The following is a 23,278-nucleotide window of genomic DNA, read 5'->3' as shown; positions in this document are numbered from 1 at the left end:
TTTTTATGATTTAAATTAAGAAAGGGAAAAAAAGAAAATGGTAGATAAAAAGGTGATCTAACAAAGGTCCTGCTTACCACTGTCAAACAACTGCTTGCCCTACAGCACTTGTTTCAATTGTTTTGCTGTTTATATAAAATACCACTATAGGGCACTAACAAATTAATGTGAGCCTTCTTTTTGAGGGTAACTTTTGTATGCTCAGCTGACTGATAATTTGGAAACAGATGAGTGAGAGAGTTGCTCTACTTACTGGAGGGGCCATATGTCATCTCTTTTGGCTGAAGAGGTTAGAAAATGCTGCTGCTGCCTTGCACATCCAAGTTCATAGGGAAGAGATCCCCATGCTGAAGTTGCACATTTCAGTGATATGTTATCTGCATAATATTTTCACAAATATTAATGACTGAATTAGTCATATTTATGTTTCTTTTTAATTGGATCTTTGGAGGAAAATTTATTTGGTAGTTCCCTCTTATTATAGTTCATGCTTTCATCAACTCACTAACAAGCACAGTCTTGATCAGAATGCATTGAAAGTACCCTGCCTTCTTAAAAATAAGCTGTACTAGGATAATGAAGTGCCTAATTATCATTGCAGTTACAAACTAATTATCAAATGCAAAATATACCTCACGTATAATTGCTGAGATTAAACGGTATTTTTAAATCATTAATCCCTTTAAACTGGAATGACTTCTAAAAGTACTCTGTTTTAGCCCTACAGGAGGCAACATGCAATTTTGTTTTAGTGTTCTTTGGGACTTCACTGTGCAGAGGATGTCCCTTTTCTTAGGTATTGGTCACGTGTACTAGTCTAATGTAAAATTCAGCCTTATATTTTGATGAATTTGTATGAGCATATTCCTTAAGCTTGTCCTATAGGAAAAAAACTGAGAAAAATACCAAGACCTTTGCACTGAAATAATTTCTTTAGGATCCACTTAAATGAACTATATAGACAGTAATAGCTGCATGATTTGGTTTGTTATTAGGTACTGGTTGTTCAAGACATAGTGGCTTATCTTTGAAATAAAATTATGGTCATCAGAGGTACCTTTTTTTTATTATTATTTTTTCCATTTGCTTTGTTTATCCCCTAGTTGCATTTTAGGTCTCGTTTACCTTGATCTCTCTTTATCTTGATATTTGTTGAGCCAAGGTTTTTATATTTCTTGTTATTTAGTCTCTCTGGGTGTTATTTCTGCTGCAATGATGGTCCAAGTCAGGGAGTAATCCTACCAGTTGCCAAAATAAGTTCCAGATTCCTGCAGATAGTTTAAAATTATTCTGCAGCTGTGTTAATGTTCCATTCATTCTCTCTCATTAAGCTGTATCTCAACTCTGTTCTTGCCTTGCTTGCTGTTTCTTTTTGGCACCTCAAAGGAATTTTCTCCATATAGAAGGGATTTTGCATTGAAGATATTATTCCTCTCCCATCTGTTTCATGTCTTCTCCTTCAAGCAAGTAATCTAAAATATGTAAAGTAAACATAAATAACTGTATCCTGCCCATCCGAAGTCAAACAGTTCCTTCTTTACCTTGTAAGTTATGGAAATAAATCATGGCTCCATAAAAGCTGTGTTTGAGATACGTCAGGAATAGTTTTGTACCAATGGCTGAACGCTGTCTTCAAGATGAGGGTGACATGGAGCCTGGCTTTCAATCTATCACAGATTTGCATTTTTGGCCTTTTACTGTTAGATTTCTGTCAGTCAGTGATGTCGTAGGAATTCACATACCTTTTTGAAAGACTCCTATATGTCAGATCGTTCACTTTTAAGTGAAGACAGAAAATGCTCTTTTGAAATGCCCTTCACTTAAGGAACATCCTCCTGCTGTAATCTGCAAATGGCGTTCTGCCAGCTTCTTTGGAGAGTCTTTAAAGTCAGAGCTTTTGCCAGGCTGAAGTGCACGATAGTGATACCACTAATCACATGTGTTCATCAGGTGTTTGTATAATACATTAAAAACAAAACAAGACAATAAAAACAACCACCACATATTAGTGACAAATGTCCTAAATTGTATTTATTATGTCTTTTAAAATGTTTGTTAGCTAATCCATCCCCACTGGGTGTGTTCCCGTGCCTATGCTGAGTTGCTTCAAAATGTTGTCATTTTTTTCTAAACACTCTGATGTAGACATGTTACCAAGGGAGGATGGGGGGGAGAGGTTTCAGACCATCCCTTTAGTTGAGAATGCCCAGCATCATCTGAAGTTCATTACAGTTTATGTATCACAAGGATCACACATCCATATATCTGTGTACAAGGGAGGTTTGTGTATACCCACACGTTTAGGCAATAATTTATGTGCTTTGTCACCAAGTTGCGTGGGCCACCTTGGGAGCTCATCACACCAGTGTATTTGAGGCTATGCGTGGTGTCTGCATGGAAGGGAAAATGACTTCTCATGGCTTGCATTGGCCAGGCTCTTCCTGAATGTTGGAGTGTGAGGCTTGAGACCTTTAGGATTACATGTTTGGTACTGCTGAAGTACTTTAAAGGTTATGAACCTGAAAAGGCAGAAAAAAAAACTCAACCTTGTACAGTCTGTAGGTAACCATATGTATAAAAGATGTGCCTTTTGGGCGGCTCTGTTTAGTAATTTGCACTGTATCATACATGGGAGACAAAAAAGGTGAGTGCATTAGTCACTGAAAAGCTGCTGGGAAGGCAAAATCAGTGAATTTGAATTAAACTTCATTGCATTGCACTTCCTAAAACACATATTTCATTGTTTCTTTAAGAAGGAATATTACAAAAACATATTATGAGAGCCCTAGTGGTAAGAAGTGATTGAAGTTGTTAGCAGATCCAGAATTATGTGCTTAATACATACGTTTTTTCTTTTGTTCTTCTTATAACTCATAGTGATGTTCCTTCCTTAGGGTTTATACCTCTGCACATTTTGAGATTAAGTTCTATGCATAAGAATGTACTAAGTCATAAAAAAAAATAAAATCAGTACTTTCTGTAGTCTCTGCTCCGTCTTCTGAATTTTGCAAATAGCATTTCTCTCAATAATGCATATTTATAGAATATTCTATGTGAGAAAAGTTCTACATCAATACAACAAGGACTTTCTAGAGTATAAATGTTAATTTGCTGTTATGAATTCAAGTTAAAAGTTTTACCACAGTAGGAGAGTTAATGTCAAAGATCAGTGGTGGGAGAAGTCATCCTCCAGAAGTATAGTCTACCAAATACACACAGAAATTACTATAATATTCTAAAGGTATAATGAATTTCTGTTAAAGACAATATGAATATGGAAACTACTTCTGGTGGCATTGAGTTCAAAACATTTTGGCTCTTTGGTTTCAAGAGTGTTTTGTCTCTTGGATTTAGCAGAAAACAGCATCTGTGTTAGGTGTGAATTGTTGATTTGTTCAGAGTAGGGGAAGGGTGAGGTAGCAAGTTCAGTTCAGTTATTAATTTCCATTTTCTTCTACCCAAGACTGCTAGGAGTAAGGACTTCACTCATATCAGGGGAAAGGGGAAAGAAACAATAAGTGATGAAGCTGATGTACCTATGGGATGCTGGGGAGAAAATCTTTCTTCCTGCCCCTCTCTTTAAGAAGAAAGTACTGAGTTGTGGAGGGACAGGCTTTCTTCGGAGGCTTTTTTCTCTTTTTAATCTTTCTGGAAAGTGATGCTGTACCACTGGCAAGAATAGCCCTGAAAGACTTGAAACTCCAATTTTTCCTTTCATGCCTTTTGTCACTGCTCTGGTGACTGTGTCATTGTGCTTTAACAGGCAGCCACCCAGAAACTGCTCATCTTAAGAAACTCACCCTTTTCAAAGAAGCCAGTAGCAGTCTGTGTATGTGAATGCGTGACTCAGCCCAGCTTCATCCAAACCTGTTGACCATACAGGCACAAAGAGGTTGTCTTCATAGGAATACAGTGACCATTCTCCATGGGTGTGTTTGTTTTGTGTAGGGCAGAGATGCACAAAATACAGTTAAATGACAGTTTGAGTTTTGTAAGCAGAACAGTCAGCTCAGTGTGACTTCATATAACCTCAAACCAATTTGAATTGCCTGATTCAAATATGGTTCTATATATTCATATATTGCATAAACACACAGCTGTAATTGTAAAGTAACCATGGTCATTTTCTTTGGGATTTATCTAATCTATACACAACAAAGTCTCTACATGCCCGTGAATATTGTCTAAAAGTCACAGTAGGGATGAAGCTTCCTCTATTGATTTTACTAGAAAATCCTGTAAGTGTTTTAATAACACTGGACTGCTACCTTAAATAACCAGTCTGATTGGAAGAGACTCTTACATAAAACTTTGGAGGGAGATGTGTTGCCTATTAAAATATAAAAAAAAAAAAATAATAAAAAAAGGTCAGAAGACTTGAACATGCTCTTTTAAGTGGCAATTTTTGCTGCTCTCAGTTTGCAAGGTGTGCTGCACCAGAATATGATTTTAACTGATTAATTTCTTTGGCCATTAAAAATGACCTTTCTCTGGTAGGAATGAAGAAATGTACCTCTAAGCTATTTGTCTCTGGTGGATTGATCTCAGTGAGCAGCTAGACACCTTGGAGCTGCTTGCTCACTACTTTGTTTCCAGCTGGACTGGGGAGAGAATAGGAAAACCAAAAGCCTCGTGGGATGGAGATAATTGAATGTGGAGGAAGAAAGGGGGCGGAACAAGACGACAAAAACAAAACAAAACAAAAAACAACAAACAACCCTAAAACCAAAATAAGTGATGCACAGGTAGTCACTCACAACGTCTCACAGGTAGACGAATGCCCAGCCGATCTCCAAGGCATGGCTACCTTTCCTGAAAAACGTCCCCTTGGTTGTTATTGCTGAGCATGATGTTCCTTTGGTCAGCTGCAGTGACAGCTGACCTGTCTTGGCTGTGTCCAAACTCTTGTCCACCCCCAGCCTACTCGCTGGGGGCACAGTGGGTAAAAAGAGAAAGCCTTGATGCTGGGCAAGTGGTGCTCAGCAGCAGCCAAAACATAGGGGTGTTACCTACACTGTTTTTGTCACAAATTCAAAACACAGCACCATACTGGTTGTCAGCTGGGAAGAAAGTTAACTCCGTCCCTGCCAGATCCAATAATAGTCTCTTATGCTAGTACTGTCATCATGATTTAAGATTATAGAGCTGTTACTGCAGGGTCTGTGAAATATACACCAAGCTTTTCAAAACTGCATCTATCTTCTAAAACAGTTAAACAGTAAATGGGTAGATATAATAAATATATGCATAAAGAGGGTATAATGTACCAGTTGCTTGACCGCCTTAGCAGTTTTTAAGCTTCTTGCAGTTGGAGGCTATCAGTTATTACATCTACACATGTTCTGATTGTTTATGGTCCAGAAATGTGGGTGGTTTTTGTTCGTTTGTTTTTTTGAAACTAATATACTGTCATGTAAAGCCACTTTACACAAAAAAGAATAATTCTTACATAATACTTTTAGTTCCAGTGAGTTAGATTTCTTGTTTCCATATAAATCTGCAAGGTTCAAAGGATTTTCTTAAATTTCTGAAAGAGACCACGGTGATTTATTTGAGTTCCTTTATCTAACTGAGGAGATGAACCTCACATGGAGTAGTGGTGCAAACCTTCATTTGCTACCTTTCTTATATCTTCACCCTGAATGATATCAACATTATTCTTGTGGCTGAGAACAGGTTACATTTTATAGCAGTATTATTTTTGTCAATAGTGAGAGTATTTTGAGTAAATCTTGATGGTTTCTCCTGGGTATGGATACCTGGGGTCTGGTATGGGGACCTGATATCTGTTGTTACTCTTACCAGAATGGTGTTTCCTGTATAAACGTATAAATTCCTTATATTTATGTGTGGATGAAAAATAAAATAAAATAAGAGAATGTAAGGAATAAAGCAAGACCAAGTATCTGATTCTTTTCTTTTTGTAGTTGGACATCCACTGCGCTGTGCACCTGACTGGGTCTAGGTGGAAGGGATAATAGGTTATAAGTATGGATTTAAACAACTTGTGCTTCTTTCACCCTGATATCTCTCCCTTTTTCATGCAACTGCTAAAGTAATTCTTGTCTGTAAGAAGGCTAAAATGGGTAGCAGGGTGGAAAACCCATCCATTCTTCTAAAGAATCACTGGAATCCACTTCAGTGATATTCTTATACTATATGAAAATAGTAGATATAAAAGAAGCTGTAACCTAAAGCATGTCCCAGTAGTGGAAAAATTTGTGTAATTTCCTTTGGTCACTATGCCAGCCCAAATCCAGATATGGGACCGTGTTGGTCATTGGGGGACAGAGAGGCGCAGGCAAACATGAAAATGCTTATCTGCTAACTGTACCAGGAATTTTCTCAATTTCACATTTGCTATGAGAGTGTCAACTACTTAAAACTTCTGCTGTTGCACATCTGGCTTGTGCTAAGCCAGATAAGAATGTGAATGTTGCCACTTTTTATGGTTATATCTATTATCTTGACTGCAAGAAACCCTCAATCAGATAATTCACAGTTTGCAAGGGCAAGTAAAATGCACTTTATTTCACAGCTGAGATGAATTTCAGTAAGTAGTAATCTGTGTCTGTTTTTCCATTTCAAATAAGAAGTAACAATAAACAAACTGACCCAGTAAATTTTAATCCAACATTTCTTATCAGGGGAACAATTGACAGAGTTGACAGATTAATATTACTCGTTCTTCTGAATCTTAGCTTTTACCAAGTAAACAAGACTGCTGTAATAATCAAAAAATGAAAAATAATCCAATAAAGGGCTGTTCCCAGAATTTTAGAAGGTTCAAAACAGTGCTGCAGATGTGTTAACTGCCTATTTCTGAAACTGAGGGATTTCAACACCCATTTAAACAAGAGGGGGGAAGATCTGTGTTACAGACATCACATTTCTGTACTTGAAGCATTTTGTTAGTTTTGATTTTGTTGGTTTTCCAAGGCTGGGGGAAAGCTATTATAACCAGCACTAATGAAGTCCTGATAAACCTGATTTTGATGATTATATTTTTTTTTATTTTTTAATTTTTTGCCTGACTCTTAATGGGCTACCCAAATCCAATGTTTGAAGGAAATGCTGTCTGTTACATTTGCCTAGCTAAGCAACAATAGTTTTTGGTATCTGGGAGTCTGCTTTTGTTTATTATGGTCACGTGAACAGGTATGTTATATACTTTGAGCCTTACACTAAAGAAAGCATTGCAATGAATACTGTAATTTTTTTAAATTTTGAATTTTAAAATTCAAAACAACTTTAGTCAAAAGAGACTCTTCTTTTGGTCACTATTGTCCTACCTAGGAAGTTGTATAAATTAATATTTCCAAAATAGAGAGATCCTGATGGTTGGAGGACATGTGCACAGCAAATTTCAAGTAGACATTGATTCACTTTTCTATTGAATCATTATGCTATACTTGTCTTGACACAGAAGAGGCTATTTTGAGAGCATATGGCCTGGAAAAATATCGCTAAGCAGGTGTAACAGGAATTCTTCTCATAATAACTCCAAATAATTCAGACAAATATGTCATGGATAGTTATTCTTGATATGAGCGACTATGTAATGTATAGAAATGATGACTTGTGGAAGACTGACGTTGAAGAGCCTCATTCTTTTTAACAACTGAGTTCTAAATGTAGAAAATCCTGCTACAACTGCATGATGAAAATGATTCGCTTATGTTTCAAGGTTTTATCATACTAGGACTTGCTTCAGCTGAAGTAGTTTTACTTATTTTTTACTTGTTATCATACCAGTCTGCACTTGTTCAGCTGAAGGAAGATTTAAGTATTCTTTTTTTCTCTATTACCAAGACTTCTAAAAATAGCTTATTAGAAAAAGAAAATAACCTTTCTAATATAAGACTAAATTAGCTTCTATCTAAAAATGTTCATCCTGGTTTTGGTGGTGATGAGGTGGAAGGAAATGGACTATTGAGTTTTTAAAACTAAAATTATGAACGTGAAGAACTCAAGTAATTTTGTTTCATGCATTTGAATAGAATGATGATTTTTTAATTTTAGGTGCTGTTTGCTGCTGTTTTACTGAGAAATATTAATAAAACTTGCTTGGATTTATTGCAAGAAGGTGTAATGATTGAGGCTCCTGGCTTTCTATGTAATTAAACATTCTATTGCAGTGGAATTGTGGTGCAGATCCTAGAATTTTATGCATGAGGGAGGAAAAAAATAGATTTTGAGTGTTTATAGTTTAACATAGAACTCCAGCTGTGATCAATCCATATGGTAAACTGATGCATATGAATTGTTTGTTTTGTACAAACTGATCCAGTCTGAAGATTATTTTGAAAAGCAAAAGGCAACAATATGCAGCTCAGAATTAAAAATCTCAAGTATTCGGGTTGTTTTGCCATCTGTTCTTTAAATATGCACATTCAAATTGGCATCAGGTTTTTGTATTTGTTGACAGACTAATAGACATAAATAAAACAAAATTAGAACTTAGATCCAACCTTCCTTAGTCCAGCCAGACCTTATACAGTTATTGAGTCCTCCACTTCAGAATCACTAAAGGGATCTGAGAGAAATTGTAAACTCAAAATGTGGTGCAGCATAAATTGAACTCATCCATATGGTTTGGATTGTGGCAACATAGGGGATGCAAGAAGAGGTAGTATGTAGAATAGAGTAGACTAGTTCAGTTGGAAGAGACCTACAAAGCTCATCAAGTCCAACTGAGCACTGGAGGGCTCCCCAAAAGTTAAAGCATATAATTAATGGCATTATCCAAGTGCCTCTTGAACACGGACAAGTATGGGCATCAATCACCTCTCTAGGATACTTGTTCCATGTTTGACCACTCTTACAGTAAAGAAATTTTTCTTAATATCTGGTTTAAACCTTTCCTGGTGCAACTCTGTGCCGTTCCTGTGCATCATGTCATTGGACGTGACAGACTAAGACAGTTGTTTGGAGGTTTGCCATAGAGGATACATCTTATATCCTAGAGGATATAAGATTACATATATTTATATATGTATATATATATATATACACATACACATATATATACATATATATGTATACATATACATATATAAACATATATAAAGTGTTTGTAGTGGGACAGATTACAAACTATGTTTACTCATGCATCTGAAAAAAAGGGCTATGAAATCTAAGATGGTGTGGAAAGGTGCTGCACATGAAAAGCAAAACAAAACAAAAAAAGCTTTGAGGAAAGAGAAGAAAATGAAAACCAGTGTAAATCTTGGCTTGTATTTTTGACTTCAGTATCCTCTAAAAAAGGTGTAATCTCAGGATTATCTGAGATTATCTGAATTATCTGTTGCCATAGAATTAAGGTCCAGGATGCTGCAGAAATAATAGTTGCTACATGTTACAGGCCCATATTAATTGGAGTAGGTCCTTTTTTTTGGTCTCTTGAACTGAAGATTAGGTCCTCAGAATTCCACAGTGAGTAACATCAAAGTGTAAGAACTTCTGTGGATTTATTGAGATTTTGAATCTGTTTTAGTATCTTAATTCCCTTCACCTTCATACTGAGTCACTTTGATGTATGCTTCATTCCTAAGCCTGTAGATACTTCCCTCCACACATCCATTACTAGCTGGATATGCTCCACCAGACAGAGAAGAGAGGTGACGAGATCCAATAGCTTTATAGAGATGCACAAAATCTTGTTCTGTAACTACAATATAGTGTGTTTTCAGCATTGGAAGATGAGTAAGACATAGTAAAGCTGTGGGGAAAATTATGCTGAAACTTTCTTTTCCAGCCTTTGTAGAAATTTTTGAGCCAGTGTGCTAATTTAAAAAGGCTGAATATAAACTGCTTTTGGAAAATACAATGAAGTTTTCTTTTTAATGCATTTGAAATCAGTCTTACAAGGAGCAGCTGAGGGAGCTGGGCTTGTTCAGCCTGGAGAAGAGGAGGCTCAGGGGCGACCTTATTGCTCTCTACAGGTGCCTTAAAGGAGGCTGTAGCGAGGTGGGGGTTGGCCTGTTCTCCCACGTGCCTGGTGACAGGACAAGGGGGAATGGGCTAAAGTTGCGCCAGGGGAAGTTTAGGTTGGATGTTAGGAAGAACTTCTTCACTGAAAGGGTTGTGAGGCATTGGGACGGGATGCCCAGGGAAGTGGTGGAGTCACCATCCCTGGAGGTCTTTAAAAGACGTTTAGATGCAGATTTCAGTGATATGGTTTAGTGGAGGGCCTGGTAATGTTAGGTCAGAGGCTGAACTAGATGATCTTGGAGGTCTCTTCCAACCTAGATGATTCTGTGATTGTCAACTGTACTACTATTGTTTATGTCTTCCTTATTACTGCACAGGTATCTATTTTCTGCTCTATTTACCGTAAGCGTTTTCCTTGGTTTGGGGATTTAAGGTTGCAATCAAACTTTAAAGCAACTTTTAAGCAGTCGTGTGTTGAAACAGAATCAAAGCAGTGGCAGTCTGTAGTGGTAAGCAGTTTCAAGCATTTCATGGGCCTCTAACATACAGTCCTAGGCCAAAAGAGTGTGTAAGTATTTAATAGGAAAGTAAAGCCAAAGGGGGGGGGCATGACATAGTCTGCAATAGAGATGGAAGAAGTAGGCTGTGGAGTCCCCATCCTTTTGAGATCTTTAAAACTAGGTTGTGTGAGGCCCTGAGCAAGCAGACTTAACACAGATTTGGTCCTAACTTGAAGAGGTGGTTGCACCAGATGGCCTCCAAAGGCTCTTTGCAACCTAAATTATTCTATAACTCTGTGATCCTGTGAGTAAAATACTACCAGCTGAAATTGTATTCCTTTACAAACTTGCCTTAGCTATATCCTATACCTTTGGATATATCCTATATATCACAGCATGATTTGGGTTGGAAGGGACCTCAGGAACCATCTGGTTCCACCCCCCTGCCATGGGAAAGGACCCCTGCCCCCAGCCCAGGCTGCCCCCGGCCCCATCCAGCCTGGCCTTGGGCACTGCCAGGGATGGGGCAGCCACAGCTCCCCTGGGCAGCCTGGGCCAGGGCCTCACTGCCTCTGAGTGAAGAATTTCCTTCCAATAGCTAACCTAAACCTAGCCTATTTTAGTTTAAAGCTCTTACCACTGCTCTCCCTGACAAAGAGTCCCTCCCCAGCTTTCCTGTAGGCCCCCTTTAGAAACTGGAACGCTGCTGTAAGGTCTCCTCAGAGCCCTCTCTTCTACAGGCTGAACAACCCCAACTCCCACAGCATGTCTTCATGTCGAATTGATGTAGCCTCTTGCCATTTACACTTAAAGCTGGCAAGATCAAATCTATAACACTAATATCTAGTGGAAGCCGATATGAAAGTGTATTCTGTGGAGTTAGTTTGATTGTCTTACTGTTCTCTTGAAATGAAGATGATTCTTTGTGGGATCTCTCATCAGTTAGAGCTGAAGAGTGGGAAAACAAGAAAGCACGATGCATAGACCTTCTCTTTGTTGAAGTGTGTCTTTGGGACTCTTTAAGGGGTGAAAGGTTGATTTGATATTGAAGTGACAAAAGGAAGGAAAATAATCACGTTATTCAAATTTTTCCTTACAGAATAAATAAGAACGGGTGAGTCTTCCTAAAAGGTAGGGTTGCAGCTATAGACTTGATCATCAACATACTGTAATTGCACGACTGCGGTTTGCTGAAGCATTTGCTAGAAAGAGCAATTACAGTAAAACATAATCAGCACTTCATCTCATAATTGTGCAGACTGCTCAAAGCTGTTTTAAGTTTTGCATTGCCATGTGTGCACATTGGCACGCTGCACAGAGTGTTAATTTAACAATAAGAAAATGCTTGCAAATCATGATTGAAAGTAGCAGCGACTATGGCATTGTGTACTAAGGACTAATGATTTTCTCATGGTTAAAACTTATGGTTGGAATTTGGGCTTTGTTACTTCCTGCACAAGTTCATGTCCTTCTTTAAACCAGTCGATGAACTTTTTTTTAATTTTTTTATTTTTTTCTCCTAGGCTTGCTGAGCATTCAAAACACCTTTTGAGGACTTGTGATAGAAGTGTTGAGCACTTTAGAATTCTGCTTTTGTTGCATTGATTCCCTTTTTGTAAATCGCAGTAGTTTTTCCTGCGTTTATCTGATGATTGGCTAATTCAAATTACAGGATTTGGGATCCAGCTTCCCAGCCCAAGACATACGCCCTTATTGGAAGAACAGCTGTGATCCTTCTATTTTTTCACCGTATGCCTTTGCACCTCAATGTACAATCTCTAGTGTAGAAGTGTGAAATCTCAACAAGTAGTGGAATGTGTCCCAAACCCAAAATGCTGAAGGAAAGGTGTCAGTGAGGACATGAGTCTCCCAGGGGCAGAGGAATTTTGTTGTCATATTTTTTTCTTTTTCTTATGAATTTGGTTGTTTCTCTTCTTCCTTGCTTTGTTTTTGGTAGTGCCCTTTACAAAGAGTAGTCTGGTGGGTTTTAGACAGTGCTGTGATCCTTCTTCCAGGGGAAGTAACTGGCTTCAGGAACTGCTGTCAGAAAGTTCACTTACAGCTGAAATGTGGTACTCAGCACAAACTTCAGCTTCATGAGCCTTACATCCTTTTCCATAACAGCTACATTTTTCTTCAGCACCAGCAGCAGCAACAAATCATACCACAGTCCACAAAACTTAAGTTTATTGCTGTGAATGGTTTGAGAGGATCCATAACTGTTTGTGTGGCAGGAAAAGGTTTGTGAAGCACTGAAGATCCTCTGTAGGCTTTTGAACTGCAGGGAAATTTGATGCCCTCTCTTTCCATCCCATGTATTTTATATAGCTGTAGTCAGTGGCAAGCTGTGTGTATGGAATATGTCAAAATGCAGCAGTAGAGCTTAGTAGTACCTAGCCAGACACCTAGGTCATTGTGTTTAGTTTATTTGTTGTTGTTGTTGTTGTGTTATTTAGCTTTATTTTTAAAGTGCAAGCTCAAAGGAAGATATTATACTACGGCTCTGCAGTATGTCGTGGCGCATAAAATTAAATATTCCTCAAAGGGCCTCATCCTGGTGAAATATCCATTTCTGGTGATCTTGGACTTATGGGGCTCTACACTTACCCATCGATATGGGGTAGGAGTTCCTATGTAGCATTATACAGAATTTGTTAGTCTAAAAATAGCTTAAAGTAATGCTGTTGAGTAATAAAGTGTATAAAATCCAAACTATATTGTGTTTTCCTGTAGGAGTAATGGTTTGTGAGCACAGTTAATTAAGAAGCTAAGGAAATATATGCATCTTGATACCACCAAGGAGGATTCTAATCAGGATAATACTTGGAAAATTCTATAGTTTAATTATTGTTATATAATTAATTTGTGATATGATGTAGATGGAAATCTTAAAACAATAAAACAACAAAAAACACCTTGGAGTAAAAATGAAGACAGATAGGCATGTGTGTTTTTGTGAACTCTGACTCAGTAATGGAGAGAATTGTGGGGAGGACATAATCACCTGAAAGTGCTTTGAAGAAGGATGTGCCATAAGGGAAAGAGTGGCAAAGAATGGGATGAAGTATTCAAAATGAATATTTCCTTTTTCAAGACCTGGGAACTTCTTCACAGCAAGAACAATGTAGTTTCTTGGTGAGAGTGATCTGAGTCCATTTACCTTATGCTTGTTGCAAGTTTTATTTCTTGTAATCCAATACAGGTAAATGAATTCCGGGAAACAAAACTTGCAAGAAGAGTAACATAATCAAGCTTCTGTTGAGATGCATAACTGTTGTGCCTGCATCTGAACATAGAACCTTCTGAATGAATGCTCTGTTATCCAGAGTACATGAAAGTAATGCCATTTTTGTAAAAGGAGGCATATGGGAGTGGGTATGTACTAAGCAAAAGAGGAAGGAGAAAAAAAAAAAGCAGAAGCAGTTTCAGTCATGTAGGTGCAATAGTAGATAAACTTAGAGACATTGGAAAATTAAAGGCAACCTTTCTGCATCAGTGATGGATTTGCTGAAATCACGTGCATCAGTAACTCAATGCAAGCGTGATGTCTGATAGCATTCTCTGAAGGCTTATTGATGGTAAAACCACACTAGGACTGGGGTTAAATCAGAAACGGAGAAAAAATGTAGATGGGGCACTGAGAATCTCCTAACAAATGTCTTTCACTTAAACTCAATTTAAAATCCTGATGTCTATGTAATGAAGATCATCTTATCATCATTTGAGATTACTGTACTGAGGCAATTATGCAGGCAACTTCAGCTTTTAAAAGCAGAGTAAGAATATATTTGTGCAAAGCTCATCCCTATAAACACTTGCTGGAAAGTATTCTTGTTACTCTGGGTAGGTTCAGTGAACTGGGAAAAACATGAATAAATCTATCTCAAAACTTGCATCACAGCAAGTTCAGGTGCATAAAATTAAACACCTAAGTAAGCCATCTGGATTTGAGAGCTCCCAAAGCTCCCGTTAAAGAAATTGATGCAAATGTAGAGAAAGTTCTGGTAATGCTTGGGAGGTGTGAAATAATTGGAATTGCTGCTGTCAATAATTTTGATTTTGGTCCTAAAGTGAAGGCTGATACTGTGCTGACCAGTAAATATTACCTATTGACTCTGCCACCTGAATTCAGGTCACCTGAGTTGTGTCCTGCTTTCCCCTGATTCTTGCTTCTTAATATTGGATGCAAGAGGCATAGTTAATACAGGATGATCTTACTTATGGTGGGTAGATAAGGAACATTGCATGGGTTGGTGTATGTCTCATTAGCACTAATTGCACCAAGTTGTTCCTACTGATTTGGATATTTTAGTAGCCTATTCACAGCCTTTTATTTCTTTTCCCGGAAGAAAATCAGACAAGTGAAATTGCTTTGTTAAAGTAAGAATGAGATGTCTTTTATCTCTGAAGAGATACTGTTGTCATAAAAGTGTCCTCCCCATAGGCAGTGTTTTCCATTAAGAGTGAAAGATGTAGTGAATGCATGTTAGGATGGGATACCTTCCGGTAATAGATAGGCAGTGAGTTCCAGGCACGTTTATACTCACAAGTCTTTTACAAAGCAAATACTTGAAGCAAATACTTTTCTTATATGTGTACAAACTTCAGTATGTCTTTCATGACTTTTTTTTCTCAGAAACTTGCTTTTCTAATCTTGAATCTAGTTGAATTTACACCTCTGTCTACTTGTAGTATAAGATTGTTTGGAAGGTTTTTGATCAACTTACAAATGGCAGCTTGTTTTCAGAAATAGTGAAATTCAAAATACTGCTACTTCCTTGTTCATGTTGTTTTATTGAAGATTCTTAGAAATGGAAAGGGAGATGTTGGCTAACAAGGGTGTTGTTTTTATGAAAATATCAGGCTCATTTCTTTGTTTTTCTTTACCTGCCTGTTGTAAAGTGTTCAAGATGCCTGCTTCACTTGTTCCAATTTTGATTTGATGTAAAATTGACATCTAGATTACTTTTTTTCCTTTTTCCGAATTAAGTGGCTAGATTGTGTCAGAGAGTGTCTATTGCAGCCCCTTCTTTATCCTCAGATTACCTTGCATACCTGAGTTATGGCCTCATCTAATGACCTGGGCAGAGAGAGATTTATTTCATTCATAAAATAACTTCCATTATTGAAAGGTATAGAGCATGATTGCTAACTGTTATGGTAGATGCGCTAGGAGATTGAACTGGCTGGTAGGTTTAAGCTTCCACATATTTTAGATAATACCACACAGCAGTGGCTTTAATGATGATCTGATCATCTCAGCTGTTCCTTGCACAGGCATTGTAGGCTTGTGGTATTGCCTGCAATGAAAGCTTCTTGCATTTTTCTTTTTTAAAGGAACCAATATTCAGTCACTTTTTTTTTTTTTTTGTCATAAACTTTGTCATAATATTTTCACATGGTATGGTATGAGTGTGTTTTTATTTGTCTAACATCCTTCTGCACCCATTGCCCCCACATTAAGTCTGTCCTGAGTGTTGAAGAGTAAACGAGTGCAAATCAATGTCAATTTTAAATCCTTCAGCTTCTTGGTAATTAATTAAACCTCCAATAAATGTGTTAACACCTACAACTTTTTGTTTTCTAAATAGTAACAAACTGCAATTTCTAGCAACTTCAGAAAATTTTGACTTTTTTTTTTTTTTTAAAGTTAAACCAAGTCTTTTCCCCATCATTAAATTTTAACATTTCACATTTTCACGTATTTGGCTACTAATGCAGCATTACTTTTAATGAGAAAACTAAAAGCTGATTTCTTGACAGCTGTCACAGTTAAATAGCTTGGCATTGAAAGCTATCAAAGAGAGCAAAGCCGTAAAATGACATTAGAGTGGCTAAATAAAATTTTTGTTGGGAAATACAAAGGTATTATGTGTATGCAGTTTCAAAGATAACTTAAAACTGGACTATATATATTCTTTACCCTTTTATTGATAAATATTTAAAAATGAATCTTCATAGTTGCATTAAAAAGGTGGTATTTCCTTTGACTTTTTTGGTACCTGTTCCAATTCTCTTTTCCTTCTTATTGCAAGACTCACTGACTTGGCATTATTGACTGCTTCATACTTTAGGATGGTTAAACATTCAGGAGTACTGGTTGTCAGTATTTGTGTTTTAAGCTGTTCATTTCAGCTCATAGAAATGCCATTTCCAGAGGGTTAGTTCTAAAAATAAATAAATAATAATGCAATTAGGTCTAACATTTAACAACTTTGAAGATGATGGATTGTTTTTCCTCTTTCTGGGGATTTTGGAAGTGCTTGTCTGTTTTGGGGCCCCTTTTAAAAATACTCTGGAGTCCTACTGCTAGAATGGGGTAGAATATGTTGCAAGTTTGACGCAACCTTTTTTAGAAAGGGTGGCTTATCAGCAGCTCAAGTGGTAGAAGAGTGATGTGAATGAAGATAACCAGAAATATGGATTTGTTTATTTTTAAGTAACACTTAAATTTCTGAATGGGTTGTGAAAGAAGTTACATTTCTGAAAAGCTATTTCTTTCTCCCTCATACACTTCTCTGTCAAAGGTAATTTCTGCTAATGGGAAAAATTTTCAGGCTCTTGAAAATACTTTTCAAAACTCAGAAACCTTCAAAAGAAAACCGCACTTGGACCTTCTTTTTGAGGCTGGTGTTTCATGAATCCCAAGGTATACTTTTTCCGTGTATAATATTAATCTAGTGTAATCTCTTATCAAAACAGAAATATGCTTACCACAAAATAGACTAATACCCTGCAGCATTACAATTGTTTTATTTTATGTGGGATTGTGGGAGCAATCCATTTTTCAGTATGAGTGACAGAATAAAGTCCCAAATTTGTTTTGGTGGATAAGAAGTTAGCATATAGCTCTTGTATATAGTTCCTTGGAGTGCAGTTTGCCCACTCCATGGACTCTTGTAGAAAGCTTTATTTATCAAGGGCTTAAAGCCCCTGTGCTGTGGTACCCAGTGTTTCAATCCTGTGCTCCTATTTGTATGGAGGGATGAATGTTCTTTTTTTTTTTTTTTTGTATTTTTTTTTTCTTATGTAAAAACCTTATTCCTAAATACAAATCAGAGCTTTATGACCTTCTGTGATGGGAGCTTAGAAAAGGCTTTCAGACCAGACCACTTGCACCACTTTTCTCACAGGGCAGGGTGCTGCACCATGCTGCAGCTGAGCTTTCCCCTTGCTCATTAAGGTATAAATTAACCGTGAAGAAACATACCCCCCTGCAGATGATGCCCCTCCCACACAGATTCTGCTCCTCCCAGTGCAGGGTGCGAAGCATTTTCCTCCCCCAGCTGCCCTCCAGGCCCTTGACTACAAGTGCAGCCCTGGCAGAGGGGTCAGTGTGGTGGCTGCTCATGGTAGCAGCTGTAACCTCCTTCATTTTCTTACCAGCATGGATTTGCAATTGAAGAAGAGCATCATTTTGTACAGGAAGTATTTTGGGAAAGCAAGTATATTGTGTAATTTTTAGTACTCTAACTTCTGATGACACATCTTGGACAGAAAAAAATATTAATTCATCACTGTGACAGATCATAAAACCTGATCCATCCTCTGCTTAGCACTCTGATGGAAGATTTTTCTTTCTCCTGTCAGACTGCTTCAACATGTAACGAGACATCTTAGTGTGCAGTCTTTTCGTTGGCAATTAATCCCCACTTCAAATCAAGGTCTGTATTCAAGCAAATGACAGTAGCCTGATCTGCTTGAGAAAGAATTGAGGCTCTAACAACAGCAACAAAAAGATGCTGAATAGCAGTATTTTAAGTGAGGCTGACAGGAGATATTCTTGTCAAAACTACAGCCAGTAGTAAATCCAGAAAACAAAATGTCAATCTCCTCCCCACACCTTTTTTTCTTCCTTGTGTAGAAACAGTGCGGAGATGTAATGAGACTGAATGGCATGTCATCCCAGCATTGGTGGGACCTGTACAGTTTGTTCTGAAAACTGGCTATCAACTCAGAAGCAGCTCATCTTTCCACCAAAACACTCGTTTTTAGCATCCTAGCAGTTTTGGTAGTGGCACAGGCTGGTGTGGAAGTAGGGGTTCAGCTCCCTGCCACCCTTTGACATTAGCGGCATATCCTGTATGCCATCTGAATGAAGCTCAAGTTTTTGATAAACTCCTAATGTTGAGAAAGCAGTGGCAGGAAAATTTATTCCTCTAAAAACTCTTATTCCTCAGTAAGATCAGGATGTGTTGTATGAAATATGTAATCTCATTTGTACAGACCTGTTCTTACTTTGAAATTTGCCAGTTCTGAAAAAAAATATATCTTTAAAGCATATTCTTTATTTCAATTTTCTATCCCTGAAATAGAGATATTCACAAATGTATTTTCAAGTCTTGAATATCCATATCCTCAAGTAATTTTATTTGGAAAATTCTGGATGGAATTGCCAGCTACCAATGATGAAGGAAGATGTTTCTGAACAGAAGTCTTGAGAAGCTGAAGCTAGAGTGCTGTTTTAAAATCCCTCCTGACTCTTATATTTTTATATGCTGCTATAGAGATTACACATTTACAATACTTTGAGACCTTCTGAACATGTCTCTTATTGATCAACACACTGAAGAATAGTCTGGGCACAATCGATGCTCTGGAGCCCTCTGGGAGGTCCCCTGTGTGCTAATTCAAAGCTTGAGGATAATTCAGGAACAATAGCATAAGCCTTTGTAGTCTCAGGATGTTTGCAGTGGAATTAATGTACTCCCTAGTTCAAACCAAAGCCAAATGCCAGCTCACTTCTCTGTTAAATAATTTTCTTTAACATGTCACTAGAAATCTGTAAAAATTACTGTGGTAATTGTTATCTAATTTCAAATTCAAAACAAACATTTACCACAGAATTATCACAGAATCACAGAATTTTCTAGGTTGGAAGAGACCTCAAGGTCATCGAGTCCAACCTCCAACCTAACGCTAACAGCCCTCCACTAAACCATATCCCTAAGCTCTACATCTAAGCATCTTTTGAAGACTTCCAGGGATGGTGACTCCACCACTTCCCTGGGCAGCCTGTTCCAATGTCTCACAACCCTTTCAGTGAAGAAGTTCTTCCTAACATCTAACCTAAAACTCCCCTGGCTCAACTTAAGCCCATTCCCCCTCGTCCTGTCACCAGGCACGTGGGAGAACAGGCCAACCCCCACCTCGCTACAGCCTCCCTTGAGGTACCTATAGAGAGCGATAAGGTCGCCCCTGAGCCTCCTCTTCTCCAGGCTGAACAAGCCCAGCTCCCTCAGCCGCTCCTCGTAGGACTTGTTCTCCAGGCCCCTCACCAGCTTTGTCGCCCTTCTCTGCACCCGCTCAAGCACCTCGATGTCCTTCTTGTAGCGAGGGGCCCAAAACTGAACACAGTACTCGAGGTGCGGCCTCACCAGAGCTGAGTACAGGGGGACGATCACCTCCCTAGCCCTGCTGGTCACGCTGTTCCTGATACAAGCCAGGATGCCGTTGGCCTTCTTGGCCACCTGAGCACACTGCTGGCTCATATTCAGCCGACTATCCACCATCACTCCCAGGTCCTTCTCTGCCTGGCAGCTCTCCAACCATTCCTCTCCCAGCCTGTAGCTCTGCTTGGGGTTATTGCGCCCCAGGTGCAGGACCCGGCACTTGGTCTTGTTAAACTTCATGCAGTTGACCTCAGCCCATCGGTGCAGCCTATCCAGATCCTCCTGCAGAGCTTTCCTACCCTCAAGCAGATCGACACACGCACCTAACTTGGTGTCATCTGCGAACTTACTGAGGGTGCACTCGATGCCCTCGTCCAGATCATCGATGAAGATATTAAAGAGGACCGGCCCCAGCACCGAGCCCTGGGGGACGCCACTAGTGACTGGCCTCCAACTGGACTTGGCTCCATTCACCACGACTCTTTGGGCCCGGCTATCCAGCCAGTTTCTAACCCAACGAAGCGTGCGCCAGTCCAAGCCAAGAGCAGCCAGTTTCTTGAGGAGAATGCTGTGGGAGACGGTGTCAAAAGCCTTGCTGAAGTCAAGGTAGACCACATCCACAGCCTTTCCCTCGTCCACCCAGCGCGTCACTCTGTCATAGAAGGAGATCAGGTTCGTCAGGCATGACCTGCCTTTCATAAAGCCATGCTGACTGGGCCTGATCGCCTGCTTCCCCTGCAAGTGCTGCATGATGACTCTCAGGAGGATCTGCTCCATGAGCTTTCCTGGCACTGAGGTCAAACTGACAGGCCTGTAGTTTCCCGGGTCTGCCCTCCGGCCCTTCTTGTAGATGGGCGTCACGTTTGCTAGCCGCCAGTCGATTGGGACCTCCCCCAATAGCCAGGACTGTTGATAAATGATGGGCAGTGGCTTGGCCAGCTCCTCTGCCAGTTCCCTCAGTACCCTTGGGTGGATCCCATCCGGCCCCATCGACTTGTGCACATCTAAGTGCCGTAGCAGGTCACCAACCAGTTCTTCATGGATAATGAGTGCCACATCCTGTTCGCCATCCCCTTCCACCAGCTCAGGGTACTGGGTATCCAGAGAACATCCGGTATTGCCGCTAAAGACTGAGGCAAAGAAGGCATTGAGCACCTCCGCCTTTTCCTCATCTCTTGTAACTAAGTTTCCCCCCGCATCCAGTAAAGGATGGAGATTCTCCTTAGTCCTCCTTTTTGTGTTGATGTATTTATAGAAACGTTTTTTGTTATCTTTAACGGCAGTAGCCAGATTGAGCTCCAGATGAGCTTTGGCCTTCCTAATTTTGTCCCTGCACAGCCTCGCTACTTCTTTAAAGTCCTCCTTAGTGGCCTGCCCACTTTTCCAAAGCTTATAAACCCTCTTTTTCCTCCTAAGATCAAGCCACAATTCTCTGTTGAGCCAGGCCGGTCTTCTTCCCCGCCAGCTCGTCTTTGGGCACGTGGGAACAGACCGTTCCTGCGCCATTAAGACTTCCCTCTTGAAGAGCGCCCAGCCTTCCTGGACCCCTCTGCCCTTCAGAACCGCCTCCCAAGGGACTCCACCAACCAGTGTCCTGAGCAGCTCAAAGTCAGCCCTCCGAAAGTCCAATACAGCGGTTTTACTGGTCCCCTTCCTGGCCTCGCCAAGAATAGTGAACTCCACCATTGCGTGGTCACTCTGCCCAAGACAGCTCCCGACAATCACATCCTCCACCAGTCCTTCTCTGTTTGTGAAGAGAAGGTCTAGCGGGGCACCACCCCTGGTAGGTTCACTAACCAGCTGCGTCAGGAAGCTATCTTCCACGCTCTCCAGAAACCTCCTAGACTGCTTTCTCAGGGCTGTGTTGTGCTTCCAGGATATGTCAGGGAAGTTGAAGACCCCCACGAGTACAAGAGCTGATGATTTTGCAACCTCTGTCAGCTGCCTGTAGAATTCCTCATCCGTCTCCTCATCCTGGTTCGGCGGTCTATAGCAGACCCCGACCAGGACACTAGCCTTGTTGTCCCTGCCGATCCTAACCCAAAGGGACTCGACCTTGTCATTCCCAACCTCGAGTTCTACAACCTCGAAAGACTCTCTAATATAGAGAGCCACACCACCACCCCTTCTATGCTGCCTGTCCCTTCTATAGAGCTTATAGCCAGGCATTGCAGCACTCCAGTCATGAGACTGGTCCCACCACGTCTCCGTGATGGCAACCAAGTCGTAGCCTGCCTGCCGCACGATGGCTTCCAGCTCCTCCTGTTTGTTACCCATGCTGCGTGCATTGGTGTAGATGCACTTCAGCTGGGCCATTGCCTTATCCTCCGGCCTTGCCATTGTTCCCCCTGGCACAGCCCCAACAATCCTAGCCTCAGCCCCATCCCCCTTCCTACCTAGTTTAAAGCCCTCTCAATGAGCCCTGCCAGTTCCTGGCCCAGGATCCTTTTTCCCCTAAAAGATAGGGACCCGTCTGCGGCCATCAGGCCAGGTGCTGAGTAAAGTGCCCCATAATCAAAAAACCCAAGATTTCTGCGTTGGCACCAGCCCCGGAGCCACGTGTTTAACAGGTGGGCTTTCCGTGTCCTCTCTGAACCCCTCCCTGCCACCATAGGGATGGACGAAAACACCACCTGCACTCCCGCTCGATCCACTAACCGACCCAGTCCCCTAAAGTCCCTTTTGATAGCCTTGAGGCTTCTCTCTTCGATGTTATCACTGCCCGCCTGGACTATCAAAAGGGGGTAATAGTCAGAGGGGCGTACCAGGTTAGGAAGCTTCCTGGCAACGTCCCTGACCCTGGCCCCAGGGAGACAGCAGACTTCCCTACGGGTAGGGTCAGGCCGACAAATAGGGCCCTCTGTTCCCCTAAGAATCGAGTCACCAACAACAATAACCCTCCTGTCTTTCTTGGTGGAGGCAGTCCTGAGGCGTGGAGTCGACCTCCTCGCCCCAGGCATCCTCCTGGGAACATTTGCTACCTCTTCCTCACACACCGGCCTCTCAATCTCTAGGGCCTCAAACCTGTTGTGTAAGGGCACCTGGGAAGGTGGGGCTGGAAGGGGAGAGCATCGCCTGCGATGTCGAGCAGGGACCTGTTTCCATTCCTCCTCAGCTCCCAGATCCCCTCCCTCTGCCCGACGGGGACAGGGCGGGGGGTCCGCCCCCATTTGAGGAGTCTCACCTCGGCACCTCCCCTTGAGGCCCTGCAGGGAGTTACTCCACAAGTCTATCTCCCGCTCACACTCCCTGATGGCCCTCAACCTCTCCACCTCCTCCTTGAGCTCCGCCACCATGCGGACCAGGTCATCCACCTGCTATTTGTTATCCATTTATTTGTTAATAATATAGAAAAAGCCTGAACAGGGGACCCCTTCAGTGTTTCAGCATTTCCTAAGTTTCATAAATGGATAGAATACATATAGTCTAGTAATTTAATGACTAATTTACTGG

General features: G+C 40.4%; 1 protein-coding gene across 1 annotated transcript in view; it reads left to right on the top strand.

Annotated features, from left to right (window-relative positions):
- The window catches only part of CLSTN2 (calsyntenin 2), a 276,895-nt gene that overhangs the window by 877 nt on the left and 252,740 nt on the right, over positions 1-23,278 (top strand). The gene's annotated exons all lie outside the window — the stretch shown is intronic.

The sequence above is a fragment of the Aythya fuligula genome, chromosome 9 (genome assembly GCF_009819795.1).
Source record: "Aythya fuligula isolate bAytFul2 chromosome 9, bAytFul2.pri, whole genome shotgun sequence".
NCBI lineage: Eukaryota > Metazoa > Chordata > Aves > Anseriformes > Anatidae > Aythya > Aythya fuligula.
This window is presented reverse-complemented; position numbering and strand designations above follow the sequence as displayed.